The 27,195-nt window shown below is 42.3% G+C and overlaps 1 pseudogene; it reads left to right on the top strand.

The window, feature by feature from the left end:
• Positions 1-21,928: 21,928 nt before the first annotated feature.
• LOC124597442 lies at positions 21,929-22,046 on the top strand (annotated as a pseudogene).
• Positions 22,047-27,195: the final 5,149 nt, after the last annotated feature.

Here is a 27,195-nt window from a genome sequence, read left to right as displayed (position 1 = left end):
GACGCCCAACGGTTGCTATCCTGGTTGCTATTGTATGAGCTGGACTCTAATTCTTGCTGCATTGGTTGTAATTAGTCTTCATTCGGTTGGAGAAGTATAAGTTCAGACAGTCTTATTTTTGTTGTGTTAGTTTGTTTCCTAATCATTCCTGCTCCTGTCTAGCTTTCCCACGATGACAGTTGCCACACCACTCTGCAGCCCACCTCTCCTCACCGTTGAGTACAAAGTTGTACACATCATCTGGACTACGTTGAGACGATAAGGAAATTAATTTGAGTTGGTGTGTTGCTCTGGTAAAGTTGCGCCGATGTGAAAACAAAACAGTAATTTTGGCCTACGACAAAGTGGTCTCAGGTGCTCACCAGGCTTCACAAATAACAGATATAAAGTCTGCCTGGAAAGAATTACAACCTTACAGAAAGCGTTACCCGAAGTTCAAATCAGTAGCACTGACAAAAGAAAGTGCTATGTGCCAATAGTTACGTAGCTAACATGTGTGAATTTTTTCCACACAAAATGTGCTTTGCTTTAGTTTATTATCGTTATGAACAGCAGATGTTCACACAACAATATTTTTCATTCATATACATAAAACAAAATTTTTATGTTCCTCAATCACTTTTTTCTCCAATTACTATCCTATGGGTTACAATATTTTCGATATTCTTGAGCATTCACATCCTTTACTTGAATTCGCAACAGTTCTCTCACTTAATTTGTGAGCATCATTGTCAATAACAAAGTCAGTAGAAATAGGGAAGAAAGCTGAGTGGTTGTTGTAGAAGATTGCGCGCGTTGTTTTGTTGCATACTGCAGAGTGCTGTTTGAGCATTTTGTAGATACAGACGTTTACCCACCCAGATAGCCGTGCGCGTTAAGCCGCCGCTTCCGCGGAGGTGGACCGGCTCCGGATCGAAAATGCCAAGCGCATTAACAACTAGAGTCGATTTGGCGGCCAGCATTGATGTGGCTTTTAGATGGTTTCCAACACCCCCTTACGTGAATGCTGAGCTGATACTCAATTCCCACATCTGTTATACGTTTCGCAAAACTTAAAAAAACTTACGCTCACTTTCACATGGCTAACATTGCACGTAGAAAGTTGGGGTACACATATTCCGTTCCGGGGTGGTGACATGAAGAGCATCCGATCACCTCTTAAAACTAACCACAGCAAGTCCATTCATAACCATGCCACCCCAGCGTCGATGCGGAACAAAGGCAGAAGGGAAAGCAGATCGGAGATGTTATCAGAACAATTCGTGTTCACTTGGGCGAGGGCAAGTCGGCTGTTATATCCAGCCCATTCCAGAGAAAGTTATAAATCAGTGCACTTAAACTCGGATTACAGATTCTAACAGCTGAATTACGAATTGAATGTCGTCAGTCAAGACTCGGTTACTTGTAACTTGGATTAAGCAAGTGCATGGCTCGCCCGGATAGCCGTGCGGTATAACGCACTGCTTCCCGAGCGGGAAGACGTGCCGATCCCCGGCACGAATCCGCCCGGCGGACTAGTGTCGAGGTCCGGTGTGCCGACCAGCCTGTGGGTGGTTTTTAAGGCAGTTTTCCATCCACCGTTCAGTTCAAGTTTACACTGGTCTGCTTTAGGAGTTCTTCGTGCCGTTGAAAAATACGGTCTCAGGTACCAAAATTTCTCCAGAAAGCAGCGTTGGGTCCTAACCTTTTTCAACTTTTTTCAAGGGGATCTCCCACTTAGAGTCCTTTGAGATCTATACCCTACCTATTGAGTGTCCCCCACCAATAATTTGCCGGCCGGAGTGGCCGTGCGGTTCTAGGCGCTACAGTCTGGAGCCGAGCGACCGCTACGGTCGCAGGTTCGAATCCTGCCTCGGGCATGGATGTGTGTGATGTCCTTAGGTTAGTTAGGTTTAATTAGTTCTAAGTTCTAGGCGACTGATGACCTCAGAAGTTAAGTCCCATAGTGCTCAGAGCCATCAGAGCCACCAATAATTTAATGCTGGCGACGCTCGTCATCAGACGTATGTTTCGATTAGAGAGTCGTGACATGGTGTACATCCAGGAATAGCTTTGCCCGTTTACATTCACTATTCGCCATCCCAGGACGAGATTTGAGCACGCTCATCTCTTAGTGATGCCTGTCCTATTTTCAGGCTGTGATATCTTCAATGTCTTCTCCTTGCAACTACAGCTTGTCCAGTGTGAACCGATATTTAGACGGAAAATATCAAAGTGTGGTGGACTGGTCGGAAACTGGTCGTCGAGCGTGCGTTTTCGCTGCAACGCCGCTGCTGTGAGGTTACCGCGCGGGGGTGTGGCAGGCCACCCGCCGCTACGCCTGCACCAAGGCCGCGAGGTTCCGCGAAACGTGGGGACAGGTGGCCGCTGTTGCGTTCTACCTGTTGTGCAACAGGGCGGCCGAATATTTACGGCGTCTCCCGGTGAGAGCGGGCAGCCGCCGGATCACTCGCACCGCGTACTATAAACAAGGCGCGGGCCGCCTTTCACACCGAATCAGCGCCCACGGTCGTAAACGCTGACCCGACGAGAGCGTTCGTTCTCCGCACGCCTAAGTAATTGGGAGCCATTCTGCTAAGTTTTGCGGGTGACCTACGGCTAGAACAGAGACTCTGCTTAGACATTCCAGCAGAACCTTTGCATTCTGTTTCGAATTTACGCCGACAAGGCCACAGGATTGCGCAAACAATCTGTCCAGGAATGCAGTTATCACATTATTTCTTTACGGCAGCCAACTTCTTTGAAACTTCCTGGCAGATTAATACTGTGGGCCTGCCAGGAAGTTTCATATCAGCGCACACTACGCTGCAGATTGAAAATCTCATTCTGGAGCCAACTTCTTTGTTTAGTTGTGATGATTCGGCACGAAATCGGTGTGTAATAATACAGTTTTCGAGATGTGCTGCGAAAAGCCACTTTTTTCATTATTTTTTTCGCTCTTCGCCAGATACCTAATACGTATTTATTTCATTATTTAATTTCCCACAAGTTTGCACCATGATTTCTTCACCATCTCGTATTTTTTATCTCTGTTGTCCCGTGCTTGTAGAGTATCAACATTTAGATAGGAACATCGGTTTGGTCCGCCTGCAGAAGAGGACAGCGGTCAAGTAACTATACAGATATGTTCAGCACAGCATCCCAACAGGTCGCTGGAGGATATGGGCTACGAAACTCATCGAAACGTTGCGACAAGACGACGCCACCACTCGGCTGATCACCCGAGAAGTGTTCGTCACTGTAGTACGCCGAGAAAGCCTGCGATCGCATATATCGCTTTGCAGTTTTCTGGGGAACATCCGGCTGGTAGCCGGACAGGGAGTTCGAGCGTATGCATGGAAGGGGGGGGGGGATATAGCTCTTTTCTGGCATGCAGTAAGCCATTGCTGAGAATTGGGATTTATCTGATAATTTAAAATGAATGAAGTATTGAAATTCAAAGATTCAAATTTTTATTCAGTTTCAAAAGGAAATTTCATATATCATGCAAAGTTTTATCAGTCTTGTACGATATTTTAGCTATGCGCAAATAATAAATAGTCACTTCGGTAGTCCTGAGATAAGCTAACAGAGGAATTTGGAACAGGCACATTATCATAGAATTGAGTGTGCTAACTTTTTCAGTTGGATGGTGCTGATCGACTTTAATAGTAATAGCTACATTCTCTTCATACAAAATATTTCAGTGCAATTCGTTTTCTGATATTTTTGAACCTGTGTCGTGTCCCACCGTTGACAGAACGTTTTCGTTAGGAGCATGTGAACCATTGGAGTGAACTCCAGAGTCTTCAGGAAACGTCTCCTCCGACGTATTCATAAACAGTTTACTTCTGTTACACACATTTGCAGGTATTTTGCCAGCCATTCTACTGTACAAGAAAAAGACTGACCTAGAAACCAATGTATGCTGGGAATACCTTGTTGAATACAATTAAAGCAAAGAGGTATCCCATCATCTTCACAAACCAGCAAATAACCAAGAAATAATTGTAAAATGAGTCAGCCCTAATAAATTAAATCAAAATTGATTCTGTGTAAAATACATATCAATATATAGAAAATATTTCGAACGAGTAAAATTGTATTGTATAAAGGAAGATAACCACCCCAAAAAAAAAATTAAACCGCATTTGAAAGCAATTAATTTGGTAACTGTGATTTAACGAACGAAGTTATTCACTCCCAGTTCAACGAAGCGAATTCACTAAAACATAAATTAAACTGTAGCGTAATTAGGTAACTAAAAATTCAAGTAAAAGAATTTAAAAAAACAAGTTGAGTTATTTGCCTGTAAGGCACAATAGTGCGAGTTCAGGAATGACATTCTGTGTGGTGGCTGAATATCTGCGCTTGCCTGCAACACCCACCTGTGAGACAAACGTAATCCTTATCCGCTTGTGAGACGGGTGTTCGTTCTGATCGTAAGGGTTAACTAAATAACAAGTCGATGTCTAGCCCTTCACGAGAGTCTGTCGGGCGTTCATCCGGATGAGTTGGTCGTTTTATAAAGAATTTGCGACAGAGTGAAGCTCCATTGTCATTTACCGAGCGAGGTGGCGCAGTGGTTAGACGCTGGACTCGCATTCGGGAGGACGACGGTTCAATCCCGCGTCCGGCCATCCCTAATCCGATGAGACCGATGACCTCGCTGTCTGGTCTCCTTCCCCATAAAACCCAACCAGCATTGTCATTTGCTTACTCCTGATCAAGTTACCGGGGTGGCACGGCGGTTCTAGGCGCTTCAGTCTGGAACTGCGCGACCGCTACGTTCGCAGGCTCGAATCCTGCCTCGTGCATGGATATGTGTGATGTCCTTAGGTTAGTTAGGTTTAAGTAGTTCTAAGTTCTAGGGGACTGATGACCTCAGTAGGTACGTCCCCTAGTGCTCAGAGCCATTAGAACAATTTGATCAAGTTAACTGACGACAATGGCGCGTCACGCCTTCAAAAATCCGTTCTAAAACGACCAGACAATCTGTCTGCATGTTCGAGAGATTTTGAAGCAGCTTATTCGCTGGGAAAACCTCGAGAGCAGTAACCTGATGATAATGGTATATTAGGTAGTCAAAAATTCGTTCTACAGGGACTAACATCGGACTGTATGCCCAGTATAATTTGAAGTATAATATTCGCCGGAAATCCACAAATATACCCAGTATATTTTGAATATAATATTCGCCGGAAGTCTACAAATACACCCGTATACCTTACTCGTCACAATACTTATGCTATAACACCAGTTCCCAAATGCATTTCGACACTGATGTCGTGTCATCGAGCAGCTGTTGTCGTTTTTAAAGGACTACGGCTCCTTTCACACAAAAATTTTTAGTTCGCACAGATGTTCTTTCTCTACAAATAAACAAACTGCCATTGTCTCGCATTTCGGAGGAATGAGTTTCAAATCCTTGTCCATCCAACCACTCTATTTCCACGTAACAACATTTATTCATTTCCTCTTGCGTTTGAATATCTTTCGAGAACGCAACACCATTAGTATAGCTAACGAGATCATCACTTAAAGATAGTACAAACGTTTTGATTGAAGTAAATGCCGGCCGCGGTGGTCTAGCGGTTCTAGGCGCTCAGTCCGGAACTGCGGGACTGCTACGGTCGCAGGTTCGAATCCTGCCTCGGGCATGGACGTGTGTGATGTCCTTAGGTTAGTTAGGTTTAACTAGTTCTAAGTTCTAGGGGACAGATGACCACAGATGTTAAGTCCCATAGTGCTCAGAGCCATTTGAACCATTTTTTTTTTTAAATAAATCGTGACCACTAAATATAAGTGTTAGGGAATAATTATTCATTGCTTTTGCCGCTTTAGCAGTGTAACATCGATATATAAAGAGCGTTTACAGATAAGGTTAATTTTCTCCCGGCATCTTAAGTATTGTAAACGACGTTCAGCGATTCTGTTGTTCGTTGTTATTTGCCATTTGAGTAAGGTCGCATGTACTGAACAGTATGACTTTTAAGGAGGGTCGGTAATGTAAAGGTGCGAAATGCAGTAGTACAATGTGAAACATGTACAGCAGGGCCGGCTAGAAACTCAGCACACAGGCGGATTTGGCACGCGGACTGCTCCCTCTCGCCTCTGTGCACATTTCCTCCACCATTACGCTGTGCTGTCTGAGAGGGAACTACAAACGTGCCACTTGGACGGCAGAGCAATCGCCCACGGAACACAGACGGGCTTGCATGTGGCTTAGTTTCATATTAACCTCTGTTAGTAAAACGGCTTGACGAGTGGTATTGCACGGTTACTGACTGTTGTACAAGAGAGACGATGAAAGATATAAATATAATGAAGCTGAGTTTGTATATGCATTACGCCAGTAATATCGTGAGAGCCACATTGTTCCATGTAAAGTTCTTACGTTTCAGTTCAGATACAGAAACAAAGAGGAAAAGAATATTGTCTATAGCATGCCTTTAGAAATGGAATAAATTATCGTAACCATATGAAAGGGGAGATAAATAAATTACCTACCGTTTCTCTACCGACAGTGCTATGGCTACAATTATCAACATGTAAACAAAACAAAATTTTCACTATTATTATTTTATCAATTTTGGTTCGCTGATGACATAATAAATTTGATGTCCGGTACAAATTATCGACATACTGACAGGCGCTGGCAGTTCATCAGATTGTCGTTACTGAGGCCGCCAAGTAATCATGACTTACTTAGTTTCACTATTGAAAACGATCTTTCATTTACCTAAGTTGATTCAAACATGGATATCACTTTTGGAGACGTGGAAACTCTTCCCGAGGGAAACCTTCGTAGAACTCATGGAGAGTTTTAACGGAAGACAATCTTGCCTTTTTATCGGAATCTATCAGTACCATTTGCAAATGAACAATGGTGCTTTCAACTCATACGGCAACTGTTCTTGAAAACTTCTCAAAAACAGGTGCGAGGTTGGCAGTGCCCTGAAAACGCTTTGAAAACTGTTCTGTGTTTCTTCCAGCACCGAAATGATTTCTTCAAAATGCGCATTTTCTTTAAAGCCTGGGAACTTAGGGAAATGAGCGGCATTCTCTTTCAGATTTGTCCCTTCCACAATATAATTTTCATTTTAAATGCGTCTACTTTACCCATTAAATCAGATATTAATTTCTTCTCACCTTGCGACGTCCCACTGAGGGTGTTCACGTGAGCAGTCAAGTCAACTAAAAATGCGAGGTCTGGAATTCATTCCGGAACTTCTAATGTTGGTTCAAATGGCTCTGAGCACTATAGGACATAACATCTGAGGTCATCAGTCCCCTAGAACTTAGAACTACTTAAACCTAACTAACCTAAGGACATCACACACATCCATGCCCGAGGCAGGATTCGAATCTGCGGCCGTAGCGGTCGCGCGGTTCCAGACTGAAGCGCCTAGAACCGCTCGGCCACAATGGCCGGCAATGTTGGTTCCTGTTTTCCTTGTTTCTTATTAAATTGGATACCTCGACTTAACCAACGCATTTCGTTGTAGTAAATCACGTCTCCATAATATTCCTGCAATTCCATCAAAAACTGTTGAAAATGACGATGTAATAATCCATGTGACTACAGACAATCGCTCGTATCGCCGGCGCTCTGTCGGTGGTAACTGAGGCGAACATGTTCCATTTCAGGCCAACGGCTTCAACTGCCTCTTCAACTGTTCTCCGGAAGTCGATCCTTTTCGTTGTGTTCTTTCATTGCCACCAAATCTAACAGTTCTTATGTCACGTGCGAATAACTCTCGACTCCGCGAACTAAAATCGCAAGTTGTGTCGTGTCCGGAAAGTCGATCGACTCGTCCAGAGCAGCTGAGAACGCGATCAACTTGCTTTCATTGCCAATTAACTGCCTATGGAAATCATCTGCCCTGATAGCTATGCGCCGAGTTATTGTTGGTCGCGACAACTTTTGTGCCTCCGATGGCGTCCCAAATTCCGCTGCCTCAACAATGCACTCTGTAAAAGCTCGTTATTTCTGGAAGGTTTATTACATTTGGCTACTTTAAGCGCAATTTTGTAACTAAAACCCTTAATTGGTGAGAAGACTTTTCTGTAACGTATACCACGAGGCTGGGTCTCTGGGACCCCTATGTTTAAACCGAAATGTAAAGCAAAAATCGTTTGAAATTTTTAATTTATGCCTTATAACATTTATTTTTACGATTATTTAAGTGTTGCTTAAATGCTTCTAGTTTATTTTATTGCACTGAACGAAGCCTACAGCATTTTACTAGTCATCACGCAAAAGCACATAATTTTGTGCGGTTCTTTTAAATAGTAAACATAAATAGACTATTAGAGTACTGAATTTTACAATCTGAAAAAAGTATACAATCTCTGTAGGAAATAAATTTCCAAATAAAGCTAATATCCAGGGTTTAAATTAGCGCATGAAAGTTCCACCTAATAGCTACATACAGAAATTTTGGTAATGTACCTTTTCTTTCGACACTTCAATTATTGCTCTTCCTGCTTTCTTGAGACAGGGCTGATATAGGACGTAGAGCAGATTCAGCCTCGCTCGGTAAACGTGAATGCGTCACGTAGATACCTATCAAACTTTAGCGGTCGACGCTGGAAGAGAAGCGTTGTGCTTTACATCACGGTGCGGTTTACGTTAAAATTCCGAGAGCATACAATCATAAAGGAGTCAACCAACATATTACGTCCTTCTGTGTATATCTGGAGAAGAGCCACGAAAGTATAATTCGTGCTTTAAAACTTGATATATCATTTATTTTTCCGTCTTATTTGCACATCTTCAAATGTAAATACTTGCGTAAGCAACCCGTTTTGTCACGCAGAAACTACAAATCAGAATATGGTATGCTGATGTGTGGTTTCTGCACGACGCAACTGGTTGTTGACGTAGCTACACAGATCTGAAGACAATCACATGTGATGGAAAGTAGTCATACTGATAAAGAAATGTGTTCGATGATACGAAAAAATAAATAGTGTATGATTTTTTAAATGGCGACACAGTTGCTTAAATCTCTCGGGACAAGTATGACGGCTACAGAACTTAGTGTTCAGTGCTGTCATGGAGGGTTTTCAGTGCGCATTCCGTGCACTATTCGTCACTGGAACAGGACAGGTGAGATCTCACAGTGGCACACGTGCTACCATTCCGCCCACACAATGACGTAGCTCTAAAATTATGTGTACTGATGTAGATATAACATAACAATTAACCGTAGGCCGGCCGGGGTGGCCGAGCGGTTCTAGGCGCTACAGTCTGGAACCGCGCGACCGCTACGGTCGCAGGTTCGAATCCTGCCTCGGGCATGGGTGTGTGTGATGTCCTTAGGTTAGTTAGGTTTAAGTAGTTCTATGTTCTAGGGGACTGATGACCTTAGAAGTTAAGTCCCATAGTTCTCAGAGCCATTTGAATTAACCGTAACTGTTCTCCTTTCGGAACACTGATTGCACATTATTTTCATGCTACTATTGTATGTGTTTACTGGTCCGCGTGGTTTTGTCATAGTTGAGTTTTAAAATGGAAGCTAAAACCGGGTCAGGTCGGATTACACGTAGTGCCCAGTGTTTCTAAATCGAATTCGAATCCATAAATGGGAATAACCCAACTGAAATTTACAACGCTTTGAGAGAGATGTATAGAAATAGTACATTGGATCATAGCACAGTATTACGGGGATTTTCTCGAATTTGTGAAGGTCGGATGAGTACTGAGGACAACCCAAGAAACGGAATGCCATCAACTGCAATAGACTACACCACTCACGTTATTGTTAATGCCCTTTTGAGAGAGGGTCAACGAAAAACATGTGATGAAATTACATATAAGGCCAGAATGTCTGCCGGCCGGGGCGGCCGAGCGGTTCTAGGCGCTACAGTCTGGAACCGCGATACCGCTATGGTCGCAGTTTCGAATCCTGCCTCGGGCATGGATGTTTGTGATGTCCTTAGGTTAGTTAGGTTTAAGTAGTTCTAAGTTCTAGGCGACTGATGACCTCAGAAGTTAAGTCGCATAGCGCTCAGAGCCATTTGAACCATTTGACGACTGATGTAAACAACAAATGCACCAGTAATTTGAAAGTTTACAGCTGTCTGAGGATGAAGCTGTCGGTTTGAAACCACTAACGTCGTTATTTGTGCGAATAAACAACACAGGGTGTCCGAAAAGTGTTTCCCTGATACACAAATTTATAACTCAGGCTAGAAGTAAGATACAAATATGAAACTGGTGTCTAATTGTTTACAAACTATCAAAGTTTTTTCACACATCAGTAAACTTCCACATGAGCATCCTTGGTAGCACGTAGCACATCTAGGCGATATTCAATTTCCGTCCACACATTAGCCAACATCACTGGAGGGATCGATTCAACGACTCTGGTTAACCGTTGCCGCAGGCTTTCAAGATGTGGTACACGTGTTCGGCAGATCTCGTCCTTGACATAACCCCATAAAAAGAAGTCTAATGGGGTTATGTCAGGAGAGCGTGGAGGTCAAACCGTTGGCCCATCACGACCAGTCCATCGCCGAGGAAAGGTCATATCGAGATAGGCACGGACGTCCAAACCTTAATGAGGCGGTGCACCGTCTTGCTGAAACAAGACATCGGGGTGATACGGAAACAGCTGAGGAACAACATACCGTTGCAACTTATCCAGATACACTGCAGATGTGATGGTAGCCTCAGTGAAGAAGAATGGCCCGATAACTCGATTGTGCAATAGGGTGGGTGCATTCCATGACCTCTCCAGGGGGTTGTGAACCCCAAATGCACACATTATGGCGATTCACTACTTCACTGAAAAAAAGGTCGCTTTGCCGGAAAAGGCAATTCGTCTGAGATAACCATCATCGTCCTCAATACGTGATAGCATTTCGACCGCAAAGTCATATCGACATGTACTGTCATTGGGCAACAAGGCCAGATCTATTTGCACTTTGTATGCACGAAACAATAAACGTTTGTGTAAAATGTCATGGAGAGAGCTTTTTGGCATCTGTAATTCACGTGAGGCCCTGCGCACCGATTTCTCCGGACTTTGCAGAAAAGACTGCCTTGCAGCTTCCACCCTGTCTGCTGAGGTTCTTGGTCGACCAGACTTCGGAAGGTCAGCAACCGATACTGTGTTCTTGAATTTCTCATACCAGGCTTTAATGCTCTTGACATCAGGTGGATTCCTTCCAAATGTTGTCTGGAAGTGTCTCTGCACTGTAGTTGGTGATAGTGTCTCATGGTACCACAGGACACACTGTGCCTTCTCCTGATTGGTTAACATGGCTTCTTGGGCACTGCACCTCATCCACTACTTACGTACTGCGAACCTAAAACAGAATAAAAACTTTGATAGTTGTAAACAATTCGACACTAGTTTCATATTTGTATCTTACTTCTAGCCTGAGTTATCAATTTATGTAATCAGGGAAAGACTTTTCGGACACCCTCTACTATTAATATGGCTGTTCGCTATTTCCTTGTTTGGAAGATTAAACTCGTATATTGCGAAAATTTCAGGGTTACAGTTCTACGGAATGGTTATCGGTCCACAATACGTAACTTTCTGACTGGTAGCCGAAATGACTTTGTGGCAGCGCGCCGGTAACCCGGACTGTTGAACAGGCGGCTTGAGTGGGGGGGGGGGGGGGCAGGTAAGGGGGGACGCCCTCTGGGGTGCTAATGCCCTGGCATGCTAGCCGCCGGCCGGTGATCGACTGACCCTTTGAGACTCTCCCTACAGCTCGCAGGCATTTGTCTCCTTGTTTGCTGCTGTTTTCTCGTCAATTTTCCACTACAAATACAGACTGAGTAAAGGGGTTTTGTTTATGTATTTGTGTCGTAATGCGTGTTGGGTCTCTCGTTTAGTGCGTCGCGCGCGACACTCTGCTCTTCCTAATAGTGGACCCAGTGCGAGCTAGTGACCAGAAACGGTTACTTGCTCCCCATCCCCTTACGCACACAATAAAGCCGACACATTTTCCTGTTAGTCTGCACAGCCGTGGCCATTTATAGCTGACGCGATAGTCACTACATCTACTGGATTCGTCACGGTAAAATAAAACACGTCGTTGATTGTAGCTCTAAACATTGTCACTGGAATCTCTAGCTTGAAATATGTATTTCGTTCCAAACCCAACATTTCGTTATTAAATTAAATATAGCATAAGAAGACGCCGAGACCTCGTAAGCACTGCTCCAAAAATTGTTATTTCTTTAGAAAATTTAATATGTGAGGAAACGAAGAGTCTTCCAAGTTCTAGAAATTTATTGTAAGAAGAACTTCTGCTAGGATGTTGAGTTTCACATTCTCTTACTGGTAAGATACTTGCTTCCATATTTATGTATGATGTGTTTTCCCTACCCTTGATTAATGCGGTGATGTATAAATCGAAACGCGTCATTAAAGAAATTAGTCACCACAAACCTGTGACTTCCCTGTATTTCTTATAGCGTCCACTGTAACACTGAAACAACCTCCAAATTTCGTAAAAATGTGCACATACTTCACATCACACCCCTTCCTCCTTCTTGTTTTATGTACAGATATAATTTAAGCTACCTTTAACAAATAACAGAAGATATAGGGTGATTATTTTAAAGAAAACGATAGCAACCACCCACTATTAATGTTTGTTTCAGTAAATAGCGCCATAACAGGTTTCGAACAGTCAAGTTCATCAACAGACGGCTGTGCACAAGTTGCATATTTGGTTGAAGTTTACATACGTTTTTGCTTTTTATTCCTCCTTTTACTGAAAGATTCTTGAGATGGTGGTACCGTCCAAAACTCCACGTAATTTTCATGGAATTTTGTTGCTTTTACTCGCGAAATATGGTCGAGTATATACAACTCTTTTATGATTTGTATATAACAACACTGCGCAGAACACTACACATACACACACACGCACACACACCAAAAAGTCTTTCCCGCATGCGAAATGTACACAAAGGTGACAATAGTGTTGTACTTGTGATATCGCCCCATGTTTATGTGTATTTCCCATACAGCAAAAACCCTTTAGTGTATGTGTGGTAATGGTACTTTGCGCAATGTAGCTATATACAAATCGTAAATGTTACAGAAGCTCTACAGTGTTTCGTGAACACAACGCAACAAGATTCCAACAAAATTACGCGGGATCTTCGACGGCAGAGTCGTCCCATGACTCTTTCAACAAGAAGGGGAATAAAGAGAAAAAAACTCTTGGAATTTCAAACTAATGTTCATCTTGTGAACAGCCATCCGAAGATGAACTTCTTGGTTCCAAACCGGCTACGGCGATATTTACGTAAATATATAGCGTTGTTAATAGTGGGTTGTGGCTGTCTTTTTCTTTGAAAGAATCGACCTGCACTTCGTGCACAGCCAAGGTCTCAAAATACCAGGTTTCGACAAAACAAATGAAAGAAGCCTAAGAAATTAAGGATCACCTTTTCGTGTCATCAGATTGCAAAGCAGTTCTCTTACATACGAAACCACAATTTCTAGTCCAACGGCGAAATATAATGATAATCCATGGAATGAAAAAGTGATGAGACACCAGTCGAACGGAAATCAGCGTTATTGCATTTTGGAGTTAAAAACATTTGTTTGTACTTGTGATTGCTTGGCAACAGAAGATATGAAGTGGCAACATATCATCTCAGAAATCCGGCCGCAGTGACCGAGCGGTTCTAGGCGCTACAGTCTGGAACCGCCCGACCGCTACGGTCCCAGGTTCGAATCCTGCCTCGGGCATGGATGTGTGTGATGTTCTCAGGTTAGTTAGATTTAAGTAGTTCTAAGTTCTAGGGGACTGATGATCTCAGAGGTTAAGTCGCATAGTGCTCAGAGACATCTCAGAAAACTGAATTGTGCATACGTTTCACTATATAACATCATTTTATGATGTTTGTGTATTTTTCACGGTTCCTGAAATATTTTTCTGTATTCATTTCAGACCCATTATTAGTTTTATTTCTGTGATGTACAGTTTCTTCCTCAATGACGTAAACTCATTTTTTATTTAGGTCACACTTAGTCACACGCACTTCGGTGTTAGGCGGGAAACCTTAGTTCATTGTTGACATGCTACAGTGTTATAGCTGTGGAGCTATAATTGTGCTGTTAAATGTAGTTTTATGGTTTCTCAGAAACGAGGCCCGCAAGTGTATGTACAACACAAACGTATTCTGTTACATTTCTGGTAGCTACGTGATTGCTAAACAAAGACAGTACATTAATAGCTTCGCTATAAATGTCAACCACGCACACTTTGGCATAAGGTTTGGTGATCAAGACAATAGTTCGGTACCGCATAAGGCATGTCGTATATGTGTTCCAGTAACGAGACTGTGCAAAAACGGGAAGAGTAAATCAATGCCTTTTGCAATTCCCATGGTTTGCAGGGAGCAGAAAATAATGTATGTGAATGTTGTTTTTGCGTGGTTAACGCAAAAAGTAAGATGGATATAAAAGTGTCCTAATATTTCCTCGGTGACCAGTTACACTTAGTGAATCTCTCTCTATTCCAGTTCCAGCTACCGTTCTTGAAGATTTGCAACAGGAGAGGTGCTTAGAAAATGAATGCGATGAGAAGATTTTGCAACAGAATCATTTAGTCAAAATTAACTAATAAATTAACTTAACTCGTGACTTAAATCTGATAAAAGATGTCGCCGAACTGATTAGTTCAAGGCTGTAGCCAAACGTTTTCTGCTACCTGGAGTGTGTTTCTCTCAGTACAGAGAAATAGAAAAGAAATTAATAAAATTCTTTAAAGAAGAAGACCATATGCTTTCTTGTTTGGTAGTGAATTTTCTTAACGTCAACTTACGATCCAAGTCAGTGGAGGTTGTTTATGGTCTCGTCAATATATAGCCCGAAAGGAGTGTGTTTGCTTAACGGAATTTTATTTGGCTCAGTAACTTTTGCCCATTAAGTACACCATAAGGAGACGGCGGCAACCTGAAAGCTGTGTTATGTGAACTACAGTATATGTGGGGGTTTGAAAGTAGTGTGCATGTTACTTGGTCGATTATCCGGCTACACAAAAATGTCGTCTTTCATTTGTGAGTGGGACAGCCGAGCTGAAGACAATCGTTGGACGGCCACTGACGGCTCGGAAGAAAAATCCTTCACCCTAGTTCACACAGTATAATAAATGAAACAACTGTTCATCCAAGCAAGACGTTATTACATCCTCTTCGCATCAAGCTCGGGTTAGTACAAAGGTTCAGTAAAGCACTACTGGAGGATGGTAAGAACTTGTAGTACTTGGTAACAACATTTCCAGGAGTATCTTATGAGAAACTTAAAGAGAGGATCTTCTTGGGGCCGCAGATTAGAAATTTAATGAAAGATAATCTATGTGAAAATATAGCGAACACAGTGGACTAAAGGGCTTAGGTTCCGTTTAAAAAAGTAGTGGCCAACATTTTAGGCAACAAAGGACATCCAAATTTAAACCCATCGTTAAAACAGTATAGCAAAATTTCATGAAATTAAGATGTAATTTGAGTGTGAAGCTTCCTTTATACATTCAGATATTGATTTCTTCCTTGCGGAACTTGGAAACTTGGAAACAGTCCAGCAAGACATCAAAGAGATGTAAATGAGCTACTAGGGCAGATGGAATGCAAACATAATGGATGACTACAGATTTATGCTAAAGAGAGGTGACACAGATTAAGGAAGAACATCACAAAAGAAAACCTTCGCGTCGTCTCAGAAGGAACTTGATGCAGTGAACTCAGGGAAGTACATACCTGTGTTGTGGTTTTGCAGTATTTATTAGCACTTTAAGTGAACATATACCACTGCCTACTCTAAGGCAGTGTGAAGTGATTCTGCACGAGGTTAAGAAATAAATAATTTATTTTTAGTGCAATTAAAAGATTCTCTGTTAGAAAAAAATGTGATTCCAGCTAAATCTTCGGACGTAATTGATACAAAATTTTGACTTAATACTGAAAACCAAAACCAGATTTGAAATTAGAGTGAAAAATACCTTAAATATCACCTTACAATCATAAAATGTCTTTTCAAAAGTTTTGAAGTGCAGCGTAGTGTTGTTCTCTATGTTACGGAAAACAAGGAGTATCTTTTATTCTATCGCTTACCCCTAACGTGTTTCGGCTCCCAAATGTTATCTTCAGTAGGTATCGTTTTATTTATGTAAAAGTATTATATAAAGCTCGTGGTTGAATTTCTATTTCAAGCATAAAAAGAATTACATACTTGTTTTGATATAGGTCTAGTTTTGATTGCTCACATGAAACGATATTATCTTGAAAGTGGAACTGAAAAGAGTGGCTTGCTTTTGTGGTATGGGGGTATGTTGTTGTTGTTGTGGTCTTCAGTCCTGAGACTGATTTGATGCAGCTCTCCATGCTACTCTATCCTGTGCAAGCTTCTTCATCTCCCAGTACCTACTGCGACCTACATCCCTCTGAATCTGCTTAGTGTATTCATCTCTTGGTCTGCCTCTACGATTTTTACCCTCTAAGCTGTCCTCCAATACTAAATTGGTGATCCCTTGATGCCTCAGAACATGTATATCACCTGGAAAACAGTCGGAGGTATCACCTTATAGGCCTATCATTTTTTAAGGCTATCATTTTTAATAAGGTTACCGGGAGTAACAGGAATGCTTGTTTTGGTTGTAAATATATACAGCCTTTTTGTTCTCACAGGGCATCAAGCACATAAACAAGGCTTGAGAGAAAACATTACATTTCCACATTCATCGAGAGGCTATGTTGTTATCGCCGTTGACTTGTTTATCATTTGTTCTTCTCCATTATGTCGCTAATTTTTAATGTTTTGTTGCAAGGTCTTTTCTCGTGCAGTCGGCAAGGATAACTTATTTGATGTGTGTGTGTGTGTGTGTGTGTGTGTGTGTGTGTGTGTTTGCAGAAGATAGTGTGTCTGCTTTTGTAGACAGATAGCGAGAGGCGTGTGGAGGCAATGTAGGTCTTCTTTGAGGATGTATCTGTGTGTGATTCTTTATGTACAGTGTTTTGTTACATAATGTTGTGTACCATTTTAAAATTTCTTCCCCTGTGTTACGCTGGTACTGGATGCTTTCTCTGAGGACCTTGAGATCAGTTTCTTTGTTAGGAAGGGGATGGTTTTTCTTTCTGAAATGCTGAGCAAAGTGAATGTGTCTGTGAACGTGTCGATAATCTTAAGATTTTTCTGCACTACAATGTTTGTAGGGTATATTGTTTGTAGTCCTCGTATCTTCAATATGTTCCTCACCCTGCCTGTCTTTCTGTAACAGTGCACTGGTATCTGGATAAAGATTATACAGAAAGATGTTTGCGTAGAGTATAAGGAAAGAAATACATTGTGTTTTGCAGAAGATAAAGTTTAAAAAAAATTAATATGCAATCACGGAAGAAAACAGTAACAGAAGCTTCCACCCCAACAAGAAATAAAGGAGAGTAGAGATCTTGTACATCGATATTTCAGAAGCCACCTTAGGAAGTGTGGCGAGTAATACTTCCGGTACCACTATCTAGTCCCCATTCCTTGTTCCATTCGTAAATGGCGCGTGGGAGGAAACATAGTCGATTAAAGTCTGTGTTAGTTCTAATTCTTGGGATCTCCTTGATGGGGTGATTTTCCGAAGGAGGAAGCAATATAACGGAGGCAGTGATATGTTAGTCCATCTCCGCAGCCGAGTGCGTAGCGCGGCTGAGTGCCATATTGGGAACCCAACTCGTTCCCGGTGCTGCCATAAATGTTTCCGTGATAGGAGGACAGGAACGGGCTGCACTCAGCCTCGTGTTGCGAGTTGAGGATTCACTTGACCGAGTAGTAGCGGCTCCAGGTCACGAACACTGACAGTGGCCGAGAGACCGGTGTGCTCACCCCCCGCCACCCATACGACATTTAATGACGACATTGGCGGAGGATGACGCGGCGGTCGGTCGTTACCGACGGGCCCGCCAGGGCCTGTGCACGGAGTACCCGTAATATGTTGCCCAACTCTTCCCGGACTCTACGTTGTCCGAATTTCAACACTAAACATGTTCGTGATGCTTGCCGCCTCTCTTGTAGCGTCTGCTGCTGGAGTTTTCCATAACCGTTACCGTAACACTCTAGTGCTGAGAATCAAAGCACGAGCTCCAACTGGGGAAGTATGGAGAAGGGAGACGCTCTTGTCCTGAAAGCACCTATACCGGCAATTTGCGTTAACTAATTTAGAGAACTCATGGACTACAATCTGGGACCGCGCGACCGCTACGGTCGCAGGTTCGAATCCTGCCTCGGGCATGGATTGTGTGATGTCCTTAGGTTAGTTAGGTTTAAGTAGTTCTAAGTTCTAGGGGACTGATGACCTCAGCAGTTGAGTCCCATAGTGCTCAGAGCCATTTGAAGAACTCATGGAAGAACAAAACATTGATGGCTGCAAGGCGATTTGAATCGGTGTCTTCCTGAATGCGATTCCCAGTTGGATGCGTTGTGCCTGCCGAAGGTATTGATATCTCGATGGATACGCTGTATTCAGTTGTCATGCAATCATTGATGTATTTCAGCTTGCTCCAGTTGATCCCACTCCATATTACTAAACTACAATTTTGTATCCCACCAGATGCTCTGTATTCCTACAGTGACATAGAAGTCTATGTCGGGTGGTAAACTAACATTAACATGCTTCGAACTATTCGTGGTTAACTGATAAGTAGTCTTGAACTACATGACTCTGTAACACTTAGCTGAGGCTTCATGAATGGTGCAGGTATTGGATATAATGAGAAGTCGAAGTCTGGAAACAGTGCCATGATCTGCTCCAATATATCAGGTGCTGGATCAGAGGGCTGCTGATGCCTTAGTGGTAATGGTGATGGATATAATGGTTCAAAAAATGGCTCTGAGCACTATGGGACTCAACTGCTGTGGTCATAAGTCCCCTAGAACTTAGAACTACTTAAACCTAACTAACCTAAGGACATCACACACATCCATGCCCGAGGCAGGATTCGAACCTGCGACCGTAGCGGTCGTGCGGTTCCAGACTGTAGCGCCTTTAACCGCTCGGCCACTCCGGCCGGCGATGGATATAATGGAAACGCAAAGTCTCCAAAGAGTTCTCCACGCTGAGTTGATTTTCACTCCGGCGTGTCATGGTTTGCATCAAAGAGCTTGTCCGTGTGCTGACTTGATTTCTGCTGCAGCTGCTGCTCAAATGTATCAGCCACTGCATCGTCTATGCCAGGGAGCTGTTGACCTGAGGAATAAGTAAAAGAAAATCATGAAAACACATACATACACATACGCACATTACGAATCATAAACGCTGAGAAGGGGGAATGGTTCAGTATGTACAGTCGAGTGTGCAAGTGAGTTTCTTCTGCCTGGACATGGTATGAAACTCATGACACTTCATGATGATGACTAGCCTTTCACTATGGGTACAGGGCACTAGTGGTGAGTCCACTTGATGGCTAGTAAGCCTGGACGCTGGTGATTAGTAGTGGAGATAAAGGGCCATACTGAAACTGTAATTGGAATAACAATTTTGGATTATGCCGGTACGCCCAAGTCAGCCATCTTGGATTCTGACATCATCAAAGAAATCATTGATCATCATCTTGGATTCTAAACTTAGAACCATTACCTGTTGAGTGACAAAATTGAAGAACTGGTTCTGATAAGTAGCTTACTGTGTTGGAAAGTCACAGTTGGTAACATGCTAGAAATTCATAGCACAGACTTTTTATGGAGTGTTCTGATAAATCTAAGATATTTAAGGCGAAGTTTGGACTTTGAGGAATTTATATGACGCAGGAAATTCATGAATGGAGACCACATAACACTTCTGACCAGAAGCGTGCAGAAAAAGACATTATATCAGAATACTCCCAAACTAAGCCAAAAGTCTAATAAAATACTCCAGTAGTGTAAAAAAAATGCTTCCCAAACTACAGTTTCCATCACCAATGCACAGCACTCTCACCACTAAATGAGCAGTGCATATCTTACAGTGCTAGTTGGCAGTGTGTAATCTCCACCACTGCAGTTGCATCTTGTATTAGAGTGGTCAAGTTGGAGCTTATGCATTACTTCCCTTAAGATTCCTCCAAATGAATCTTATTCCGATATATGCCCACTCCGGATGCCTACTGCTAGATATTTTTACTACACTTAATGTTTCCGTGGACAGTGTACAGGATTTCTAGTCCTATTCACTTGTACTATTTAAATTTATTTACGTTCAAGGGTCCCCCTCCCTTTCGCTACCGGCTACTTGTAGACAACTTCTACGTCTAAACAAATAGCCTGCAGGCCGATGTAGAGTGTATGGCAGATGATGCATCGTACTAGTACTCGTATTATCGATTTCCGTCTCATCCCACCCTCGATTAATAAATAATTGTCTATATACCCCCATCTTATATACTTAATGAAGTAACGTTCTAACACTGAATTCCGATATGATTGATATCAAACATAATCTGAAAGCACTACTTTCACGTCCGAAAGTCGTGGTTTTTCGTAAATTAACACTACATTGAATACTTGATCTGATGACAGTCATATAAAAAGACAATGTTGCAGAAAGACTGCATTCAATGGTGCGGGCTCAAGATAGCGGAAACTCAAAGTCTTGAAACGATTGTGTGTATCATGGAACTTGTCTGGAAACAGTTCTGCATTCTTCTCCAATATACTTGTGGTAACTAGTAAACATCGACGCTAAGTGTGGGTGGTGGATAGAAAAGTTGGAAATGTTAGATGCCCTATATACAACGTTACATGCTTATAATTTATGCGACGTATAGGTTAAAATGCTGTGCTAGCTTGGACATTAGATCATATTCTGTTTACACGAAGGAAAGCTGGAGTTTAACGTTTAGTCTACATCAGTATCAAATTTCTATCGTACAACATCGATCGGTAGCAGAAATGAAAACGTTTTAATGTAATAATTCAATGGATAGTGCTGCCACAAGTTTAGAACTGCATATACTAATTTACACTTGTTCTAGTAACTGTGTTGCTCTCCAAGAAATATATTCCACTGACATCCATTCTCAAAAAATTTTAGGCTGTTATGAATTGTGTCTGAATGATTGAAAAAAACCTGGGTCCACTTGACGTGACAATTCATTGGCTATTCAGTGTTTTCGGTACAATATTCGTGTTACAAAAGCATAGCAGTGCGCCTGGAGAACAACGTTACACTTCTTTAGGAACAAATTTCATTGATTTCGCTTCATATTCGCTGTTTCAAAGCAAAATTGTTGTGAAACTATGATATTTTGCATTGCGGCCGGTGGTTTATGGTCATGAAATTATTCCACAAATCGAACCCGGCTGGTGACAGTGCAGTGGCGAATCGTGGCCGGGTCAGCGTGCGTGATCCAATGTGGTCTCGCGGTGACATCTCTCTGCCCAGTGAATCGACAGTGCGATCCTGTGGTCATAGCGGCACACTATGTGGCCAGCCAGCACTTTCTCGCGTCACTACCATCAAATGGCTGTTGCTGGAGTCCCTCGACTGCCTATTAACGTCCAGCAGATGGCGAGGGGTTCTGTTGGTGATGTCAGTTCAGTTTCTCGTCTTGAAATACGATATACAAGTGGGGTATTCAACACTACTCTCGTACAAAATATCATGCTTTCCCGTCATATATATTTTCCCAGGTCTGATGGCTATCATTCGACTTGTTAACCAGAGTGTTTCATTTTCAGATGTTGTCGCTGCATACATGCAGCACTTGAGAATGATGATTTATAGCAGTACTCTGGTGACTGACTATGTGTTCCCCAGTGGCTTAACCACCTTATGTTTCTTTCAATCACATGGCCACCATCAACCCAACACAAACAAATATTTGTGCTGTCCTTCACAAGTGTAGTACCTGAAACTATTTTTTGTGGCTTTACAGACGCACACAAGTGCCCACCATCAAGAGGACGACTGTGCATCTCTTGATTTTTCAGTTTCTATGTAGAACATAGCCAACGGTCTTGCCGCAGTGGTAACACCGGTTCCCGTTAGATCGCCGAAGTTAAGCGCTGTCGGACTAGGCTAGCAAATGGATGGGTGACCATCCGGTCTACCGAGCGCTGTTGGCAAGCGGGGTGCACTCAGCCCTTCTGAGGCAAACGGAGGAGCTACGTGATTGAGAAGTAGCGGCTCCGGTCTCGTAAACTGACATACGGCCGGGAGAGCGGTGTGCTGACCACATGCCCCTCCATATCCGCATCCAGTGACGCCTGTGGGCTGAGGATGACACGGCGGCCTGTCGGTACCTTTGGAGCCTTCATGGCCTGTTCGGGAGGAGTTATGTGGAGCATATGTGTTGGTTGGTTTCACCTCATGCGAGTTTTGAATCCTGTCATTTGGGCTAAAGTATAAGTGCACTTCCTGCATTTTTCATGTTTCTCGTTATTTTAACTCGGGTCATGCGGGCAGTAGCTGCCGTGTCGTCACAGGGGCGCACTAGCGTTGGGAGTCGGAACTTTTCCAATATCACTCCAGCCACTGGTTGCAGACATTGCGAGTCCTGTCCAGTAAAGTTAAGTTGTCGAACAGTCTCCTACTCTTGCGGATTTACGGTACATTTAACTAATAGAGCTATGTAGTGAGGGGGCAGGCAGATCTCTTCCATTCCACGATACAATTTCGAAAGAGGGTCTAAAACGCTCGCCGCATAGGAACAGATGTAAACGTGCGTGCACTGTGGAAAAATACAGTAAGAACCAATGAGAACGCTAGATTTTGAAATTTAAACCAAAATTTATTTCGTCGTGTCGCTCCAGCGCTTGCCGAGATTCATACATTAGCCTGGGGAGTGCAACTTATGATTAGATTCTTTACTTCTTAAAAGGATTTTTTGAACAATGCGGTGTTACTCTCTGCAACATATCTCTCCTGTCCACCTCCTGGAGTGCGGGAGTGAGGGATCTAAATATTCATATTTATTCTTATAATAGACATAACAGTTCATGTCACGAGCCAGTTAGAGAAGGCTCCCAAGGCTGCAGAAAATAATAGGTACCCTCACTGTAAGGAAGAAAAACGAAGAAGATAAAGTAATTAGTTGTGCAGTTATTGGCAGTAGTGAATATTTCCTACAGTTACACTGTTGTTATGTTTATACAGTAATATTTTGTAGCATTCAACTGTAGTTCTCATCCTCCACAGAAAATTCTCTCATCATCAGGTTCTAAAACTTAGTTCACCGGTTTAAAACTCGAAAAAGTCTACCAACAAAATCACGGCAATCGCAAAATAAAGTGCAATAAAAACATTTTGTGCTGTGGGCCATCGTCTTCAATTATAAACGACAACTTTTCGAAGTCTATCGTGTTTTTCAGTTTCCTCTCATTTAACTGACTTTCGTAGTGATACTTTATAAGAGGACGATTTAGTCATAAAAATTATGTGATGGAAGTTACTACTTCTCAACGAACCAACAAAATCTTTTACAACTTTACAAATAACACTGAAGCGTCCAGAAGCTGTAGAAAATATTACCACTGGGAAAAATGATTGAAGCTAATTCAACAGTATCGACCTATCATCTTGTCTTTAGTTTGATAGTCTGAGGTGTCACATGTAAGGTAGGATCCACTGTAATTTGCTGCCGTAATAATTACCTATTTCATTATAATTTAAAGAGAACAGTCATCCTGCATCCTTATAATATACATAATGTGAAATTTATTTTCAATGTTTTTCTGTGGCCAAATAGCAGAGGTTGGTGGCAGGCGGTTATTCGTGATATTCCATCAACTGCTTCTCTGTGAGAAGCTAGAGATCCCCTAAGATAATTTGTCCGATCATTTGCCTGTTGTACATAGAGAGAATTGTGTGTGTCTGATCGGCCTCCGCTTTCGAATAATTATGCCTGCCAACCTACTCAGGGGCCTTATGCAGTCCCCATTGTGAGAGCAAACCCATGAAGGTAATGTTTAAGTCAATGGAACTGAAATTCCTGTGAGTATACGTTATTATTAGAGAATTCATTGTTCATCATCACTGTGGGTCTCTTCCTTGTAGCAGAAAATAATTTAGTTAAAGATCAGTTATGAACAGTTAATTTATGTCGCCCTTCTCAGAAACTTTTGGCTGAATAATCTCACGGAGATATAGAGGGGAAACGCCACATTCTGCGAGTGGCCTCTTATTTCACACCTCACACTCCATCAGGCCGCGTCGTGCCGTACGACGTGGTCTCCAACAGTGTCAAGTTGATGCTTATGCAGAGCTCCGGAAGTTGCTGTGAACTGACATGTCGGCGGTATTACTGTGAAAAGGTAGATATTGGCTGAACCATAATGCTGTTATATTGGTCGCCTACGTTTTCGTCATTTCCTAAGCCTGTGGTTGTCATCTAGCCATTACGTCAGAGAGGCACTGCAAATTTGTAATTACGTATCTGCGTTAAAATAATTCTACAAAGACAATGAGGAAACTCATTCCGTTGGCATTACTTCGCACATTCAGAAAATTGTAATATTTCTTTTCGCAAATGGTGGCCAGTTCTTCCGGCAAATATAGTTTTCTTGTTTTCTTTTCCACGTATAAGAGTACCGTGTCTCCGGTTAGCCCTGAAGGGGCTGGCCTGTTTCGTATTTATGGTTCGCAAGAGTTCATTTGTCATAATTACACAGCTACAAGCAAAGCACAGCATCGCTTTCTTTTAGCTTTATGTTCAGGTATGACACTCCCTCGAGCTTGATCGGAAGTAGATGGAAATTTGTCCGATAACTCCAAATGGCCGCGAGAATGTTGAAAGTGTGATTACGTACGCAACAATACAGCAGTCAGTATGGTGGTCTTATGTAGTCGGCAGCATTATCCATGATTTTATTAAAAAAAACCGTAAATTAGATCCGCTGATTTTCGATGTTCTCTATATTCAGATGTATATTACCAATCCATTTCGTTTGTAACGTATTATTAGTCCGTTGATTTTGTGTATGCATCATTAGTCACACGGAATTAAATAATTAAGCATTAACCAGATGTGGCTAGATAGCAAAGTTGATTAGTTGCACTTATTCACTGTGTTTAAATAACAGTAAATCATTTGTTGTCACTCTTCCACGCAAACAACTGCAACCTCTTAAACTTTTCAATGTAGACTGCCAGCCACAGTACAGGTATCTCCTCTGTTTTTATGTTGTACAAGAAATGTAGTGCATATGCACAGACAATTGAAATACCGCTAGTTTAAGCCTATGAATTCAACTGAAAAATATTTTCAGGAATATTCACGGCGTCTCTCTGCATCTTATTGGTGAAGTGGTGCTGTGTTAGGAAAGAAAACTAACTGTACCTTGCTCAGCGTTCTGTAATAAATTTATAAGCCACGTTGTTTAGCTTCAAACACACAGAAGGTCGTTTGTATTGAATCAGTAATCTAACATCGCGCTCGGAGAAACTGCATGAGAATTTGGAACAAAAGAAGACGTAAAACTTGTGTATTGTAGTGACAGTCTCCTCTTTCCCAACCAAAATGCATACTTGTGCCCACTAAACACTCAGGAGAAGCTTTTCCCTGGTCATTGTTGCTATGGCTCTCAGCTTGTTACGTGCGACGGTCATTCACTGCAGTAGGGGAATTAAAGATACGTTTACCTTGAGGATTTCTTCCTTCTTGATGAAACTATTATCACATTTCTGAATTTACATCGTTTCCATGAACAACTGAGTGTAGTAGCTCCTCTCCACAGCGAGAATCTCTGAGTCTGCGAAATTTTATTATGTAGTCGACCTCACACAGCGCGCGTTTCGCCACTGTCGATTTCTCCGTGCCCCAACCTGCGATAGCGTATATGTTCCTACAGCTATCACGTCTCTTCAGGGGAGCCACTGAGAATCCAGAAACATGGAAACAAATGTAAGCGCTTGGGTAGACCATCTGAGCTCATACGTAGCGGACCGCGTCTAGTCGTGATCAACGATGTTGTCCAAATACATGAGATATGCAGGGCTTGCCCAGAAAGAAATGTGACAGAAATGGGAGCTCCAGATGCCCAAGGGTTTAGAAAAAAATAATTTTTTTTTTTTTTGCGTGGGTAAGGCGAGACATGAACCATATGTTTAAAGTATTTAAAAAAAAAAAGTTCAAATGTGTGTGAAATCTTATTTGACTTAACGGCTAAGGTCATCTGTCCCTAAGCTCACACGCTACTTAACCTAAATTATCTTAAGGACAAACACACACACCCATGACGGAGGGAGGACTCGAACCTCCGCCGGGACCAACCGCACAGTCCATGGCTGCAGTGCCCAAGACCGCTAAGCTAATCCCGCGCGGCTTAAAATATTTCCCAGACTGCAGTTGGCGCAGCGGGAAGAGTATAGCAGTAATGAGAAGCTCATGGCGGCCAGTCGCCAGGCGGAAACTTTATCTGTTTTCTAAATTTTCACTCTAAATAAACCGAAATAATGTTCAATAAGTTGTATTTATTAATATGTTTGTAAAAGGCATTAAAAGGAAAGACTAGAGAAAAGTTGTGATTCCAAGTAATTTTCGAGAAAGGACTGAATTAACAACTCCCACGAGGATTCTATAAATAATTTTCCAAGAAAGAATTGTAACTAAAGTATACAGAATTTTGTATTCCGTTTGTATCATTAACAACAGGTTCCCCTGTATTTACGATGAATATCGTACCAGCTCGTGCAAATAAGATCTCGTGTACTCCTTGACTTTCACGATTTATTTGTAGGGTAAGTACCGTAAACTTGCAAATAAGAGATCTCGCATGGAGACTCAACCGCACGACTCTCGGATTACCGTTCTGTACACTTTCCGCTGCACCAACTAACGGCTGAGAACTGCGCTAACATAACAGGCTCACTCGACCCGAGCGAAAACTGCTATTTCTTTCTAAACGCTTGGCCATCGGGAGCTCCCACTTCCGTTACTTTCATTTTTGGCCATGCCCTGCGTATACCCTAAATCTGAACGTACTGGTGATGAGTTGGTGCTGTCGCCTTGACAGTGAAAGCATTACCACACTGGTTTTTAGATTAGACGAAGACCTGGTCTAGCACTGCCACATGTCACATTTTCTCAATGTCAAGATGTCGAATTAGGGTATCTTAATTTTAACTTTCTCAGATATCTTTGCAGTCGTAATGAACAGACACTCTTCGTATAAGGATGTGCGAATATTGCCAGGAATAAATCATAGAGCAATTTCATACAGCAGTGCGAGCAGCCAATTGATATTTGACAGTCGAGAGATATTGTGGGAAACTCCA

This window comes from Schistocerca americana, chromosome 2 (assembly GCF_021461395.2).
Source record: "Schistocerca americana isolate TAMUIC-IGC-003095 chromosome 2, iqSchAmer2.1, whole genome shotgun sequence".
In the NCBI taxonomy this organism is placed as follows: Eukaryota; Metazoa; Arthropoda; class Insecta; order Orthoptera; family Acrididae; genus Schistocerca; species Schistocerca americana.
Note: the sequence above shows the minus strand (reverse complement) of the source record. Positions and strands in the feature narration are given on the sequence as shown.